The sequence below is a fragment of the Schistocerca nitens genome, chromosome 3 (genome assembly GCF_023898315.1).
Source record: "Schistocerca nitens isolate TAMUIC-IGC-003100 chromosome 3, iqSchNite1.1, whole genome shotgun sequence".
In the NCBI taxonomy this organism is placed as follows: Eukaryota; Metazoa; Arthropoda; class Insecta; order Orthoptera; family Acrididae; genus Schistocerca; species Schistocerca nitens.
Window position 1 is genome coordinate 930,720,084 of NC_064616.1, and position 15,925 is coordinate 930,736,008.

A 15,925-nucleotide genomic window follows, 5' to 3' on the forward strand; every position below is an offset into this window, starting at 1 on the left:
AATCTACTCAACACAAAAAATTCGGAAGTATGTTATAATTAATACTTGTTTTAATATTAGATTCAAATTTTATTTCCCGCAGCTAAGTACTTTGCAAGTGCATGAGCATTTTGCACGCTGTAAGAATACCTATTTGAAAAAAAATTTGATCAGACTGGCAACTAAGTGGAACAACATCGTAAAATGAAATAATTTTATTTGCGCAGAAGTACGAATTCGCATAAGAAGCTTTTAAGTAACACAAATGAAATTCAGAGTCCGTAAATTGAGTATCAGAGATTAAATTTTGAGTATGAGTAATCTGAAAGATAACCTTGTCCTGGGTTTTAGTGGTTAATTTTACGTCTTATAGTAGTGTGCTAGCTTGTTAAGAATGGTTTAAAAGTGAAAAAAATGTAGGAAGAACTGACTTACACAAGCAGTGTCCTCGCTTGGCTATTATCTCAGTACATATATAGTGACAAATTAGCACATAGAAAATGCTCATTTTCTCCGTGACCTGCCCAGATAAAGTTATTAACACACATGAAATATGTGATCGGATTCGCACACTTACACGTAAGGTGGTCCGTGTTGCATGGTCCGGAGTGATCGTTTCTTTGGCATTCAGTTAACATTAATTTTTCTTTTATATTCGAAAATAATTAGGAATAGTAATTGGTTGAATTTAATTGTGGCTGCGGCCGAAATGAACGTGACACGCAGAAAATTTAAAGGATCTACGCTGCAGCAACATAATCGTAACAGTCGAATCCAGTATGACTGTATACTTTCGTTAAGAACATTATATCTTTACCCAAAGGACGTAAACTGACGGTGGGCGCCCTGAGAAACGAATCTCTTATTTACTAGACCCTTGTTTTCTGTCACCGTCTCCGTAGCACATAGACAATTTCTTCGAGCTCTTCTCTTAGGCAATAACATATTCAGGATGGAAATTTGCGTGTTCAAAAGATGTGTTTACCAGTATTAAACATTCGTAGAACTTGATTTCTCCACAATATATTAACAGAAACAACACGTTTCCTATTTTCTTTATTTGCTAGGACGCTGAAAAATCAGTCATAGCTATTCCTTCAACTACCGTCAACCGAAGATGAAGGTGGAACTCTAATGTGCCTGTTATAGCAGTCTACACTTCGATACGATCTGCGCTTCACGAAACAGAGATGCTTGTTGGCGCATGGCAAAAAGAAGAAAAAAGAAAAGAAAGAGAGAGAGAACTTTGGAATTAGGTGGATCATTACCATCAGTTCTGAAAAAAAATCGTACGAAGAATGATTTTTCCCATACTGAGACAAACTAGTTCTAACCGGAAGTAAAAATATTGTTTGTATAAAATACTTTTGTTCATAGCCTTATGTTTTTGGATTGCATACTACCTCTTATGAAAAGAATATGTTGATAGTCTTACGTTGCTCGCTGGCACAGAAGCAATAAGCCTTCGGATATACACAAATTTTTCAGCTATCATCGTTGTGTTTTAGGTCTGAGAGAAACAAGCCCATCTTCCCCTGGTCTGATTGAACACATATCGAAGTCAGTAAAAAAACATCTTCCATGATTCACGAGGTACCCGATTTCATTATTGTATATTAATCCAGCAAGAACTTTTCATTAAATTAATATAATCTTTTGAGAAGCCAGCAAGATAATTCTTGCAGAAATCAGTGGAGAGAATGTTTCTCATAACAACTGTTATTTCTATCTGAAGTTTTAAGTAATTTCATAAATTTTGTTCTCACTACCATAATAGCGCTATCATTATTATAATATCCTTTATTATTATTACTATTATTATTAAAGTTGATTCGGATTACATGAGTAGGGTATAAATATCTATGAAGACAGATTAACGAAATATGTTGTGTTACTCGACGGAAGGACCTAGAGGTATTAGTCTTACTCGCTGAAAAAATTTAAATTAAAAAGCAGTAACTCCATAAGATTCATGAAAACGTTTCATTAACACTTTTAAATGACACATTACGTTCGGTAATATTTTGAAACATACCATTAGCAGTGTATCAGCTGAGACAACAAGATCTTCCAGGATATCTCATGTATGAGCACAAGTAATAGCTACAAAAATATTTTTGGGTATTAGGACACACAGCTTCACTTGCAATAATTCTGCAGATAAATTATGTGTTAAAATTAAGCCACTGCTGCAGGTGAGGTTTGATCTGGCCTACATAATATATTCCGTTCTCGTATCTCTCTTTTCTCAAAAGAGTTGCAACTTTTTAAGAATAAACGTTTCACAAAATAACGAACTGAATGGGAGAGCTGAGACGATGTAGACGAGTCAAGTTTGGCAGGTGAAAGCAAGCTAGTGCTAACAGGAGGTTGCGGCACAACAGACAATAAGACATGTTAACTACTTACGTCTAGAACGTAACTGGAGTAGGGGCCCACATGAGTGGGTTGCGGTCCAAGTCGTCTTCGGGTCGTAGGAATCAAGTTTTCCCTAAAAACACAAGATAAAAGCCGGACTGGTTTCTTCGTAAAGGTCTTGACTAAAGTTCTGCGCCATCCTGCCGTCCTCATCCAGTCCAGCCTTGTGGTTCGTCCGCAATAATTTCGTCGGTGGACGTTAAATTCTATTTTCCTCCGTTGTTTATAGCATTTAAATGAATGCATTACACAGCTGCTTCCCTAATCTCTATCATTCCTCCTTATGTTTAAGTCTGCGAAGAAATGTAAAGAAATCTTAAAACATTCTGCAGACTGAGTAACTTATTAAACTTATGTGATATGTGTGCTGCGAACTAGACAACAGCCATGAAGGAAAATGCCTGCGAGAAATTCTAGCAACGTTTAAAGTCGTTTCATCGGCATTCCTTCTTACGTATCATAAACCAAATATGATCTTTAATGTTTGGTACGTGTTTACTTTATGTACAAACGTAATCATAAAGCACTAGTATTTACTAAAGGCATGATAAAATATATGCATGAAATTTGTACGAAATGTGTTTTTGCCACGCATTTCACGGCTGAGCATTTAATCATTGCACACAGCTGTTGTTATGTACTAAGAAACAGAGAAACACTTCAGTGCTATCAAATATTCCCTGCAACGGCAAAAAAATAAACCCACACATATCCCAATGAATGCCAGCAGATAATATAAGGATATAATCCTCGCATACACAAATGAATTTAGTTGCCACGCCAGTGTCACTGATGTGAAAAGATAATTACGATCTATATATTCCTCCACTGTATGGAGCTTGCTGGAAGCCGTTCCATTGGAAATAGTTACGATCAAAGCTGTAAAGAGACTTATTCTTAGCCATTTCCTTTTAAACAACAAACATGCAGTTTTTTTAGGACATTCAGCTCCTTATTTCTACGGGCCTAAATCCTTTTAAGTTTATAGGTCCTGTATTTCTCTAAATACACCATATTGTCTAGGTTATCTGCAATTTTACGCTCCCCATTTTCCACAAAATGTAAAATTAACAAATGCTCACAAGCTAAAACACGGATGCTGTTACTGTTCTTCGTTACAAAGCTAGTCAACGGACATGTAGCGTTATCGAATCTGTACTTAACTGCCAATCGCGCGGGACGTATAATATTTCACAGAAACTCTTTTATATTAGTTTCAGAAGTTTAGTACCACAATGTGATTTTTAATAAATTAGCTATCGGAGATGAATTATCTATTACACTGAAATATATATACAGAACTACTGATACTGCAAAATATCTTAGGGACATTTTTCTGTTTCATGATAAACTTTTTATGAGTATTTTTAATTAAAACTACCAAATTTATTCTTCTGCCTCCATTAAGGCTCCGGCTCAATTTATAGGCCCACATCACACAAAAGCAATGCCCATGAATTTTATCATCTAGTACAGTGTATGAACCAACGGCCTTGCCGCAGTGGTAATACCGGTTCCCGTCAGATCACCGAAGTTAAGCGCTGTCGGGCTGGGCTGGCACTTGGACGGGTGACCATCCGGACTGCCGAGCGCTGTTGGCAAGCGGCGTGCACTCAGCCCTTGTGAGGCAAACTGAGGAGCTACTTGACTGAGAAGTAGCGGCTCCGGTCTCGGAAACTGAAATACGGCCGGGAGAGCGGTGTGCTGACCACATGCCCCTCCATATCCGTATCCAGTGACGCCTATGGTCTGAGAGGATGACGCGGACGCCGGTCGGTGCCGTTGGGCCTTCATGGCCTGTTCGGGAGGAGTTACGTTTTTTTACAACAGTGTATCATTATAAGTCTCCATATATCGTACCTAACAAATGCTCACAGAAGACTGATGCATGCAGTTCTTCGGGACATTCGGAAAATCGCTGAATATCTAATCTATCGTGGTACAATTATTACTCATTATTAGAGTGCTAGATTTTCCTTTTTAGTACAAGTGATATTTCTTGGCCGATGCCATGCTATTAAATGACACTCCTCTGACTCCAGTGTAGTTCAACGTAATTCAAAGGTATAGTCCGATTTACCTAAATTTATAAAGGTTTTTAAACTGAGAAACCGTTGTGTGTCTGTGAATGTGTGTGTGTATGTGTTGTGTTTGAGGTGCGAGGTGTATAATATTTAGATTTGAAGATAATTACATGCATTAACTGCAGCAGATATTACTGATATTTCTTTGAATCACAAGAAAAGCGTTAGATGCTGAAAAACCATATAAGCTTAACGAAGAAAGGCCATTCACGATATTTTGTCAGCACTGCTGACTCCATTTAGATTATTTTGAAATCTAGCACATGAGAAAAATAATGTGTTTTCATACATTTTAAAGCGACCGAAGCAAAAACCACAAATATTTCTGTACTGACTGTCATTCGTACAATAATTTCAACATATGAATCTTTAAACTTCATTCATTACTGCGAATCTTTCACTAGGTTAGTGAAAGAAATACAACCATATGGGAATTGTGAGTCCGGCTTCATGCAAAACACTTTTTGTTATTTATTTATCCCCAAAACTGGTTTCAGCGACAAATATCGTCATCAAAATCTTGTGCACATTCTTCGATATCATGGTTTTTTAGAAAATAGCATAATTATAAAATAATGTAAAAAATTATTACCTTTGTACCGTTTGTTTTTTTAAAACATTGTTTTCTGTGAATACTTTCGTACTACCTTATTTATTATACGTTACAGCATGGTTTTAAAGATTGCTATCGCTATTTGCGGCATGTTTTCTGTGCTTTCTGTTGCCGTTTTTCTCGGCATACAGCATGTCATCGGTGAGCGGCTGTTAATAAACAAATACATAACCGTAACTTATGTATGTCAGCGCTATACAATTGGGATTGCGTAAGTGTTGTGGATGCAGTTTTGGTGTGCACTAGGCTGTTACTAATACATCTTGAAAAAGCAAGGGATCCCAATAACATTCAGAACAAACAACACAGTTTGAAAAAGGCTAAGACCAGACAAAAGAAAATCAACCAAATTCAGCAGTGCTGGAATATACCAACTCACATGTAACTCCTGTCGGGCTCAATACATAGGACAAACAAGCAGAAATATCCGAACGAGGTACACAGATCACATGAGAGCTCTAAAGAATGACAGCACACATTCCACTTCCACAGAACACCTAATGAACGAAAACAATAACCCCACTAATATCGAAAGTGATCTACACATCCTGAAACGCCACAACAGTTTATACCGACAACTACAACGTACAAAAGGCTATAGTGGAAGGGAAAAACGTAGTAAACGAAAACACAACACTGGCAACAACACACTCTTTACCGCTCTGAGAGAACTGACTCAGGACATAAAACAGAAAGCACACACACACACACACACAAAAGAACTACTCCCCCAACAAACACAGAGACAATAAAAAGGAACAGAAGTTGCCAGAACGCCCGCAACTTTTTCATACCCTTCTCGCAACAGGCGATACATTTCTCGCGACACACGGAAATGTTGGGTTATGAAAGAAGTGCGAAAGATTTTTTTCTGCGTATAAAATTAGCTGCACGCCGTCCAACGAACGTGAGTGCACGACAAACTAAGTAGAAGGCTAGAACACACCAAAACTGTATCCACAACACTAACTCAATCCCAACTGTATAACGCTGACATGCGTAAGTTCAGGTTTTTGTATTTGTTTACTAACAGCCGCTCACACAGTTGCAGATGACATGATGTTTGTTGTTGTTGTGGTCTTCAGTCCTGAGACTGGTTTGATGCAGCTCTCCATGCTACTCTATCCTGTGCAAGCTTCTTCATCTCCCAGTACCTACTGCAACCTACATTCTTCTGAATCTGCTTAGTGTATGCATCTCTTGGTCTCCCCCTACGATTTTTACCCTCCACGCTGCCCTCCAGTACTAAATTGGTAATCCCTTGATGCCTCAGAACATGTCCTACCAACTGATCCCTACTTCTGGTCAAGTTGTGCCACAAACTCCTCTTCTCCCCAATCCTGTTCAGTACCTCCTCATTAGTTATGTGATCTACCCATCTAATCTTCAGCATTCTTCTGTAGCACCACATCTCGAAAGCTTCTATTCTCTTCTTGTCCAAACTATTTATCGTCCATGTTTCACTTCCATACATGGCTACACTCCATACAAATACTTTCAGAAAAGACTTCCTGACACTTAAATCTATACTCGATGTTAACAAATTTCTCTTCTTCAGAAACGCTTTCCTTGCCATTGCAAGTCTACATTTTATATCCTCTCTACTTCGACCATCATCAGTTATTTTGCTCCCCAAATAGCAAAACTCCTTTACTACTTTAAGTGTCTCATTTCCTAATCTAATACCCTCAACATCACCCGACTTAATTCGACTACATTCCATTATCCTCGTTTTGCTTTTGTTGATGTTCATCTTATATCCTCCCTTCAAGACACCATCCATTCCATTCACTGCTCTTCCAAGTCCTTTGCTGTCTCTGACAGAATTACAATGTCATCGGCGAACCTCAAAGTTTTTATTTCTTCTCCATGGATTTTAATACCTACTCCGAATTTTTCTTTTGTTTCCTTTACTGCTTGCTCAATATACAGATTGAATAACATCGGGGAGAGGCTACAACCCTGTCTTACTCCCTTCCCAACCACTGCTTCCCTTTCATGTCCCTCGACTCTTATAACTGCCATCTGGTTTCTGTACAAATTGTAAATAGCCTTTCGCTCCCTGTATTTTACCCCTGCCACCTTTAGAATTTGAAAGAGAGTATTCCAGTCAACATTGTCAAAAGCTTTCTCTAAGTCTACAAATGCTAGAAACGTAGGTTTGCCTTTCCTTAATCTTTCTTCTAAGATAAGTCGTAAGGTCAGTATTGCCTCACGTGTCCCAGTATTTCTACGGAATCCAAACATGATGTATCCCCAGAAAAACGACAACAGAAAAAAAAAAGAAAAACATGCCGCAAACATCAGCAGCAATCTTAAAACCATGCTGTAACGTATAATAAAAAAGGTAGATTGAAAGTATTCACAGTAAACAATATAAAAAAACAGACAGTACAAACATAATAATGTTGTAAAGTATTTTATAATTATGCTATTTTTTGCATGTTTTAGATTTAAAGAACCCACTGATGATGGCGTATATGTGACAGAAATTAGTGTGGATAATAAGTAAATAACAAAAAGTGTTTTGCATCAAGGCGTATTGCTTGATTGGTTGGTTGATTTGGGAGAGGGGACCAAACAGCGAGGTCATCGGTCACATCGGACTGGCGAAGGATGGGGAAGGAAGTCGGCCGTGCCCTTTGAAAGGAACCATCCCGGCATTTGCCTGAAGCGACTTAGGGAAATCACTAAAATCTAATTCAGGACGACCGGACGCGGGTTTTAACTGTCGCTCTCTCAAATCCGAATACAGTATGTTAACCACGGCGCCACCTCCCTCGGTCATCAAGGCGGACTTAAAATTCCCATATTGTTGTTAGTTGATGTCCATTTAATAGTTCATGTAGATCACTTCAAGCCTCCTTCAACAATACAGACGTTTGAGAAAAATATTACTAAGTAGCTGAAATGTGTCAAACAAAATCAAGTCATTACACACGTATTTATATAATTCAAAACCATACAGCGAGTTCCCGAACGACTCCCCATCATTCTCTAAAGATAATGCTTTATTGCTGTAGTTCTTCGTCCCTTTCTCTTCTGATTTCGCTAGTTGGTCGTATTGCCTCAGTTAATACTACTGGCCACTTTGTAAATGTAGTACTTGCCGCAACCCAAAATATCCTATAGAAATTGCTCGTTGGATTTTTCCTACACTGTGAATACTTTTGTGTTTCTTCTCGATTTCCGCATCTCTCTTGCTTCCTGTTTTTTGTTTTTACAAGCTTTTTTTACTTTTTTCTGAAGGTGTTTGTTCAATAGGTTACCTATATCTCAGTTACTTGCGTAATTATAATTGTGATGTTCTTCATGTCATTTTGTCACTGATATTCTGTTATAAAATAAACTGAATTTCATTTGACTTATAAAAATTTTCTATTTTTATGTTCGTTCTGGAGTTGGTGTTCGAGTTATCCATGGCCATAATTTTGGTTTAATTGTATTCGTTTTATCTTACATACAGTTAGGTCATATCTGCCTTCTTAAAATGCATATCGCAATCAGGCAAAAAAAAAGTTGTAACACGAGTAGAAATCGGGAATCTATAATTTATGTCACTGAAAAATACGTGCGAAGTGCCCCAAGTAGACATTAAAATCTGGGTTCCCAGAACAGAGCAGATCAGGTTGTGGAAAGGGGTCAAGGTCAGTTACTGTTAATTATACAAGAACACACAACTTTATTGCTCGAACCAATGCACAGTTTTCTCTTTAAAACAACAAAGGTCAATTCACGGCTGAGGGCTCAAGTAACTTCTCCAGAATAAGTTTAAATGATTACTTTTAAAACACCAGGATTCAGAGTAACGGCTGAAGGCCTTAAGTAAAATTTCAATATATTCTCGGCTAAAGGCCGAAATAATATTTCAGATCAGATAAGGAAATTATTTAGAAGCCAAGCATTTACAATATTCGGCTAAAGGTCATATTAAGGAAAATTCAAATAAATTCTTCTGCTGAAAGCCCAATAAATTTTTTTTTTCACATAATAGAAGAGAGGCTTTAAAGATAAGCTTTTACACGGTACAACAGAAACATCTTAAGAAAACTTGAATTATCTTGTAGGCTGAAGACCCAAACAATTACTCAATAATAATTAATGACCACCTTAAGATAAACATTTACAGAACACGGCTGAAGGCCGTTTAAAGAATTGGAGATAATTAAAGTGAAACCTTAGAGACAAGGATTTAAATTTAAAGCCACAGATTCTGAAACATACACGGCTGAAAACCTAAATACAGAGCAACAAGAATTTTAAATAAAACACGCATGAAGGCCTAATCTTAAAACAGTTGTCATGAAGTCGGATGAATGCCATATACTAAACATAAAACAGACAATATTAATACACGGCTGAAGACCTGGCACAGTACCTGCGACCAAATAAAATGACAATCACAAACAACAAACAGTGGTGCTCAGAAGTGTTCCAAGGGTCGGCCTGGGGAGGAAACTCTAACCACAGTTTAGGTGAGACAGGCAGACAATCGTAACACTAAACAATCGGGTGGCAGCAGGACCTAGGGACGGCTGAAGAACCAACCAACAACCTCATCAATTCCCTCCTCTCTGCTCTGTCGCAACCGACCGACTGACTACTCCAGTACGCAGACAGCATGCATCTGCTCAGTGGAAATCACAGTAGCTACACACAGTTCTACGTGAACACACTTGCACAAGAACTCGAACAATCGTAAAAGCAATCACTGTGGAACAACAAGGACGAATGAATTCGACACACACAGAGTTTCCACAAGCGGTCGGCGACCAAATACACGTCGTCCGATGAGACGACTGACCTAACGACCAACACAGGTCGTTCCCATTCAAGTTACGTGTGTCGGCGACGGTCGGGTGAGCCTTGGCTGTCCGAAGCTGACTGCAGCTCCAACCCGACTCCACTCCACGTCCGTTCGGAACTCGGAGTCACGGCGACCAGGGCACCCTGGCTCGGACCCATCCATGCAGAGGTAACTCCTGCCCATTGGCCACGAAATCTCTGCACAAGGAAGAAACCGACCAACGTCCGGCAAGATGGCCAAGTGACGAGGCCCTGAAACGGTCAAAAGAACAAATACACGTCGCCCGATGAGACGACCGACCGAACGACCGACTAACGGTCGTCCCGCTCCAATCTCCTCCCGTCGAACAGTTCGTGTGTGTCGCCAGCGGATGGCGAGCACTGGCCTTCCGCAACTCACTGGCGCTCCGGCCCCGACTTCACTGCTGCTGCGTCCGGACTCAACACCCAACTGAACTCCAGAGAAACGACGACCCGGAAATACTAGCGGTCGCTCCAGAGTTGGTACGACAGTGCAAGCAAACCAGCAACCTAGTGAGGCCAGTAAATCGAATTAAAGAAAGAACGGGGCGACAGAACCACAAAAACAAGATGACGAGCAATAAACGGCATGAGCGCGGCTCAGATCCTGTTGGCAGCATTCCATTACGTTGGGACACTTCACATTTGAGAACCGTTCTTTGTCGAGAATCTTGGACACCTTGCTATGTCTTGCCTATCGTACTTTTCTAGCCATATGAGCAAAAATTCTTTGAGTCAAGAGGAGGCCTGTAGAGAAACCGTATTTTGGGCATTGACTCCGCTTCGCGTTTGCCGAGTACTGCAATTCAGAAAGTTAATGTAACGAGTATCGCTTCACCTTTGACAGCCACCTGTAAACTGCAGTAAGCTCCTACGAGAACACATCACAAACGATTGTGTACTGTTTTACAAGATAGTGTCACAATCGTCGATACAACAGTCATGGCTGATATGAGCAGTTTACTATCGCACGTGCATCCATTCGTACAAGATGTGTTATTACCTGGCATATTTACTTCCGGCCATTGTTCCCTGATCTCTAAATGTGTGGAGGTACTATGTGGCTAAGGATAGACAGCCAGAAAGTATGAATTCTTCTAAGCTCTCCTGTGTTTAAACACAAAGTCTGATTCAGTTAGCTGGTTGTCAGCAAGTTTGAAGATGAAGGATACACTACTGTTGATGCTGATGAACTCCATGTCAGAGAACCTTTGACATAATATTTCTAGTTCTTTAGAAGCCATCATGTGAAGATGAATGATTGGTCTGGTACTACCCCTAGAAATTTACTGTTCTTTTACCGAATGGATCCATACATCCTTATTTGCAAGTTGACTGTTAAGATGAAACGTGATTACTTTGTGGTAATGCAGCTCGATTGGAACATTTAAGGAAGATCAGGGGTAATGTCTAGTCAACGACGACAGATGGAGCACAGGCTTGGATTAAGGAAGAATGCGGAGGAAATTGCCAGTGTCCTTTCAAGGAAACCAGCCCAGTATTCTTATAATCATGGAAAACGTAAATCTGAATGGCGGGATGGAAATTAGAACCGTCGTCCTCCCAAATACGATTCGAGGGTGTTATTAGTGCACCAGCTCTCTCTGTAGCCCTTGGTCGCACCCTCCAGTTACTAAACCTCTACCTGAGGAGTTACAAACCTTTGGTCGGAATAGATACCATAATTTCTAGCTTCTCGTGGCTTGCTGCAAGTTTAGGTGTCAGAATATTCGAATTTACTTGATATAATCCAGGGCGTGTCTGCTGTGTGATAAACTTAACAGCGAACACAGATCATTGTTAAAGACCAATACTGAGTTTATTTTGAGAATCATCTTGTTGCCCATTAGCGCTTGAAAACATGCGTTTCCTAGCACTGCTCTGGCCTTGTTTCCATACAGTGTGTGCAGCTAACCGTAAGCTGTTCTTATCTTCTGAGTGATAACGGGACCACTTGAACCAGGCCATCGTTAAGTTGTCCTCACACAGAAAATCGAAGCTAGCATTCAGGACATTTACAATGTCTCAACATGGAATTTCACAGTACGAAGTCCGCATTAAGTTCCGTCTGATTGCAACAATGTGCTGAATCAACACAGCGCAAGATGCTTTCCCACGGCGCAGACCGAATCGAGGAGATATCATGCTGGAATACTGTTTAATAGAACTATGACGCGATATTTGCTGCATTTTGTAGAAGATCGTGCAAACAATGAAATTAGGCAGTTTGAAGGCACTAGCTCATTAAATATGTACAGAAAACGCGTCGTTTTGCTATGATCTTTTTCAGTAATATCCCAGGACACTGTCAGTCTGATATTAGAAGTGCCGTCATGTCACTGACAGGGCAACTGACTCAGTTGGAATGGCTAAAACCGATTAATTTTTTTTTAAATATGGAGATACGTTTGTTGTACAACCGATAAGTTATATGAAAACTCTTTACTTTCATTCAATCGATGTTTGAATTTAAAGACTAAAGCTAAATAAGTCGCTGAAGAAACAATACCACGGAACAGACATTTATGGCATCGTGGTGGATCTTCATATTGGATTGCTCCAGTATGGATACAAAACGTAGACGTGTTGTCGCTGCCAGGCGTGAACATTGTTCCATTCTGTTGTGTTTTAATCACTTCGTTGAAACATCATATTTGCACTTCAATGACAACAAATTTCTGTTTTGTATACATGTTACTCTCTTAGTATTTCAAGTATGAACATATTTTTATTCAAGCAAATCTTTAACATTTGAGGTAATACTACATCATTTGTGAGTGTTGTGAACATGCTGGTGATAATCATCTGTTACAAAGTATTTTTTCAATGGTAACTAGTGTGATAATCACATGTTACAAAGTACTTTTCATATTCTAACTTGTGCTTCTCTGGTCCTTACATTCGCTAACCTTCAGAAATCGTTTGTACGCAAATGGAGATTTACACAGATGAATGCCCTTGTTGGGTTGTAGAACTGACGCATTCGTGTTTTTTAATAACTTTTATGTTGTTTTAAGCGTTGCAGGTGGGATGTTTACCTTTTAAGTATAAAAATGTGAAATAAGAATATAAACTACTCCACTTCTTTTAGTTTACAATGTCTGTGTCATTTCCACTGACCACGTACACTGAAAACTTTGTTTAAAATGAAGTTGTGGCAACAAAAAATGGTTCAAATGGCTCTGAGCACTATGGGACTTAACAGCTATGGTCATGAGTCCCCTAGAACTTAGAACTACTTAAACCTAACTAGCCTAAGGACAACACACAACACACAACACCCAGTCATCACGATGGAGAGAAAATCCCTGACCCCGACGGGAATCGAACCCGGGACCCCGTGCTCGGGAAGCGAGAACGCTACCGCGAGACCACGAGCTGCGGACTGTGGCAACAAACAACCCGTCAATCCGAACTTTATGCTGCGTGAACATACACTGATGTTTCAGTTTGAGCTTACATGTGAAATTATCAAATATACTGTGTGTGTAGGAGGGCCCCCTATCTTTTCCACATACGTGGAAAGAACAACTGTCGATAAACATTAATCTCCGTATAAACTCTAATTTTTCAGATTTTCTCTGCGTCGTCGCGAGAGTTTGTGGTAGGAAGCAATAAGTTACCAAACGCCTGTTGGAACGCATTCTACCGGAATTTCAAAAGTAATCTTTTCCATGATGCACAACGTCTGTCTTGGGGCCAGTCCCACAGAGGGTTTGGTTTGCTTCTCCCTAATGCCATCTCGCTTACTAATAGATCCCGCGATGAAACGTGCCGGTCGTTGTTGGATCTTCTCTACCTCTTATATTAATCCAGTCTGGTAATGTTCACCTACTGATAACAATTACTCAAAAATCGGTCTTCCAAGTGTTTTTAAACTCGCTTCTTTCGTCGATGAATTACATTTCATTATGATTCTTCCAATAAATCTCCGCCTATCACTTAGTTCGACGTGAACATTTCACATTAGGTCTCTCCGAACGGTTACTCCTAGCTATTTTGTAGTTGTTACTAATTTCAGCGATTTGTAGTCGACAGTGTATACGAACAAAAAAAATGGCTCTGAGCACCATGGGACTTAACATCTGAGGTCATCAGTCCCCTAGAACTTAGAACTACTTAACCTAACTAACCTAAGGACATCACACACATCCATGCCCGAGGCAGGATTCGAACCTGCGACCGTAGCGGTCGCGCGGTTCCAGACTGTAGCGCCTAGAAGCGCTCGGCCATCCCGGCCGGCGTATACGAACAGTAATGCATTTCGTAACCTATTCGTATGAAATTTAAATTTATTTACGTTCAAGCTAACTGCCAGTCCTTGGACCAAGCATCGATCGTCCGCAGATTTTACTGTATTCTTCTACCCTCTTCCTACAGACAAACGTATTATCTACGAATAGACTCATGGAGCTTCCGACGATATCCATTAGATTATGTAGATCTATTGTATACGGGAACGTTTCTGTAGAAATTATCTGTACGTGTGTCTATTTTCTCCCGTTAAGAACACATTGTTGATTCGCATCAGAAATCAGCTCCTGAAATCAGTCTCTTAGCTTGCCGATACTCGGGAACTTCACACGTTTTGCAAAACGACAGTGTTGAACTCTATGGAACACTTTCCTGAAGTCAAGGAATATATCTATATGGGCGCCCTTATATAGTGCTCTCTAAATTTAATGGACGAACAGATTGAGCTGAGTTTCGCTCGATTTTTTTTTTCTAGGAGGACATTGGGTAAATTTTAAGATTTTTTTAGCGTATTAGCGCATTAGTGCCTTCACAATTACTTTCGGAATTTTTCCCGCAAATCTGTGAGAATTGCTAATGAAGATAACGCAGCTATATCACACCCATTGTGCTTGCCTGAGCAGATGCCGTTAGAGGACGCTGCACTTCTGATCGTCTCTGAGCGACCACCGGTCACGGTGGAATCCACACCCACGTTCGCTTTCACGTTGCGGCTTTAGACCTCCTTGTACGTATCACATCGCGATTACACTGCAGTTTTGTTTAAGAAATTTAATCTCTTCCGGTCGTCGGTTGTAGTTCTTTTGCTTGTGCAAAGCGTATGTCCTTGTAGGCATAGCATGAGGTGTACGGAGGTACTAGGAAATGCACGGCCGCGTTTTGCTGGCCACGCCGCGTGTTGCCCTTAGCGCTGCGGCCGTGTCCAATGAAGCGGGCAGCTGTTTTCCACCTGACCTGCGGCCAACTTCCTGTGGCGTGCTATTTACGCGTACACACACATACGCTCACACATACTCATACACACACACTTACACCTCTTACCTGCAGTTAATTAACTTCTGTGCAAAAGTGTCGCCCATCCTGTTAGAGAAGCCTATCTCTGCGTGTAACTCTCTGCAGTTAGCGCACTGACGACGGCCATCTTCCGGTTAGGAAATGCAGTTACACGGCAATCTCCGCTATTTATGATTACTTTGAAAAGAAAAAAATGTGATTTCGAGCACTGGTATTACTGAGGTCTGTCATGATGGCATGAACATTACCAAAAGTCTTTCACGAGAGTCAAGTGAGTTTCAACAGGTATTACGGATGGTGCTGTGCGTTCCTGTTGCTTCTACGAGGCTGGAAGTTATTTTATTTTCAATACACAGGCTCATCTGTTTTTGTTGTTTACTTCATTTGCAATATTTTTCGATATATATTTACGGTTTCATCTTCAGGCACTTCGGCACAGTTATTGAAATGAAATCTTGCTGCTGTACCACAGTACCCCCTATAGTCTCATATTTACTATATTAGTCTCATATTCACTACTTTAGTGGGTACCGTGGTATAGCCACTAGATATAACTGCGGGTCTATTTTGTTGCGATAAATGTACCTAAGTGTGCAAAGACAAGTCCACAAAAAATGCTTGGAAATCATTTGCAATAAAGTATTCAACAAACCGAGCAGTTTGTTACGCTCCAAATCAAAATATTTTCTGTTTTCTTATGCCGGAAATGAGCATCCTACAGTAGCCTTACTTTATA

At 40.0% G+C, this 15,925-nt stretch overlaps 1 pseudogene; it reads left to right on the forward strand.

Moving 5' to 3' along the window:
- The first annotated feature begins 3,880 nt into the window (after nt 1–3,880).
- Nucleotides 3,881–3,998, forward strand: LOC126250223 (5S ribosomal RNA; annotated as a pseudogene).
- The last annotated feature ends 11,927 nt before the right edge of the window (nt 3,999–15,925 follow it).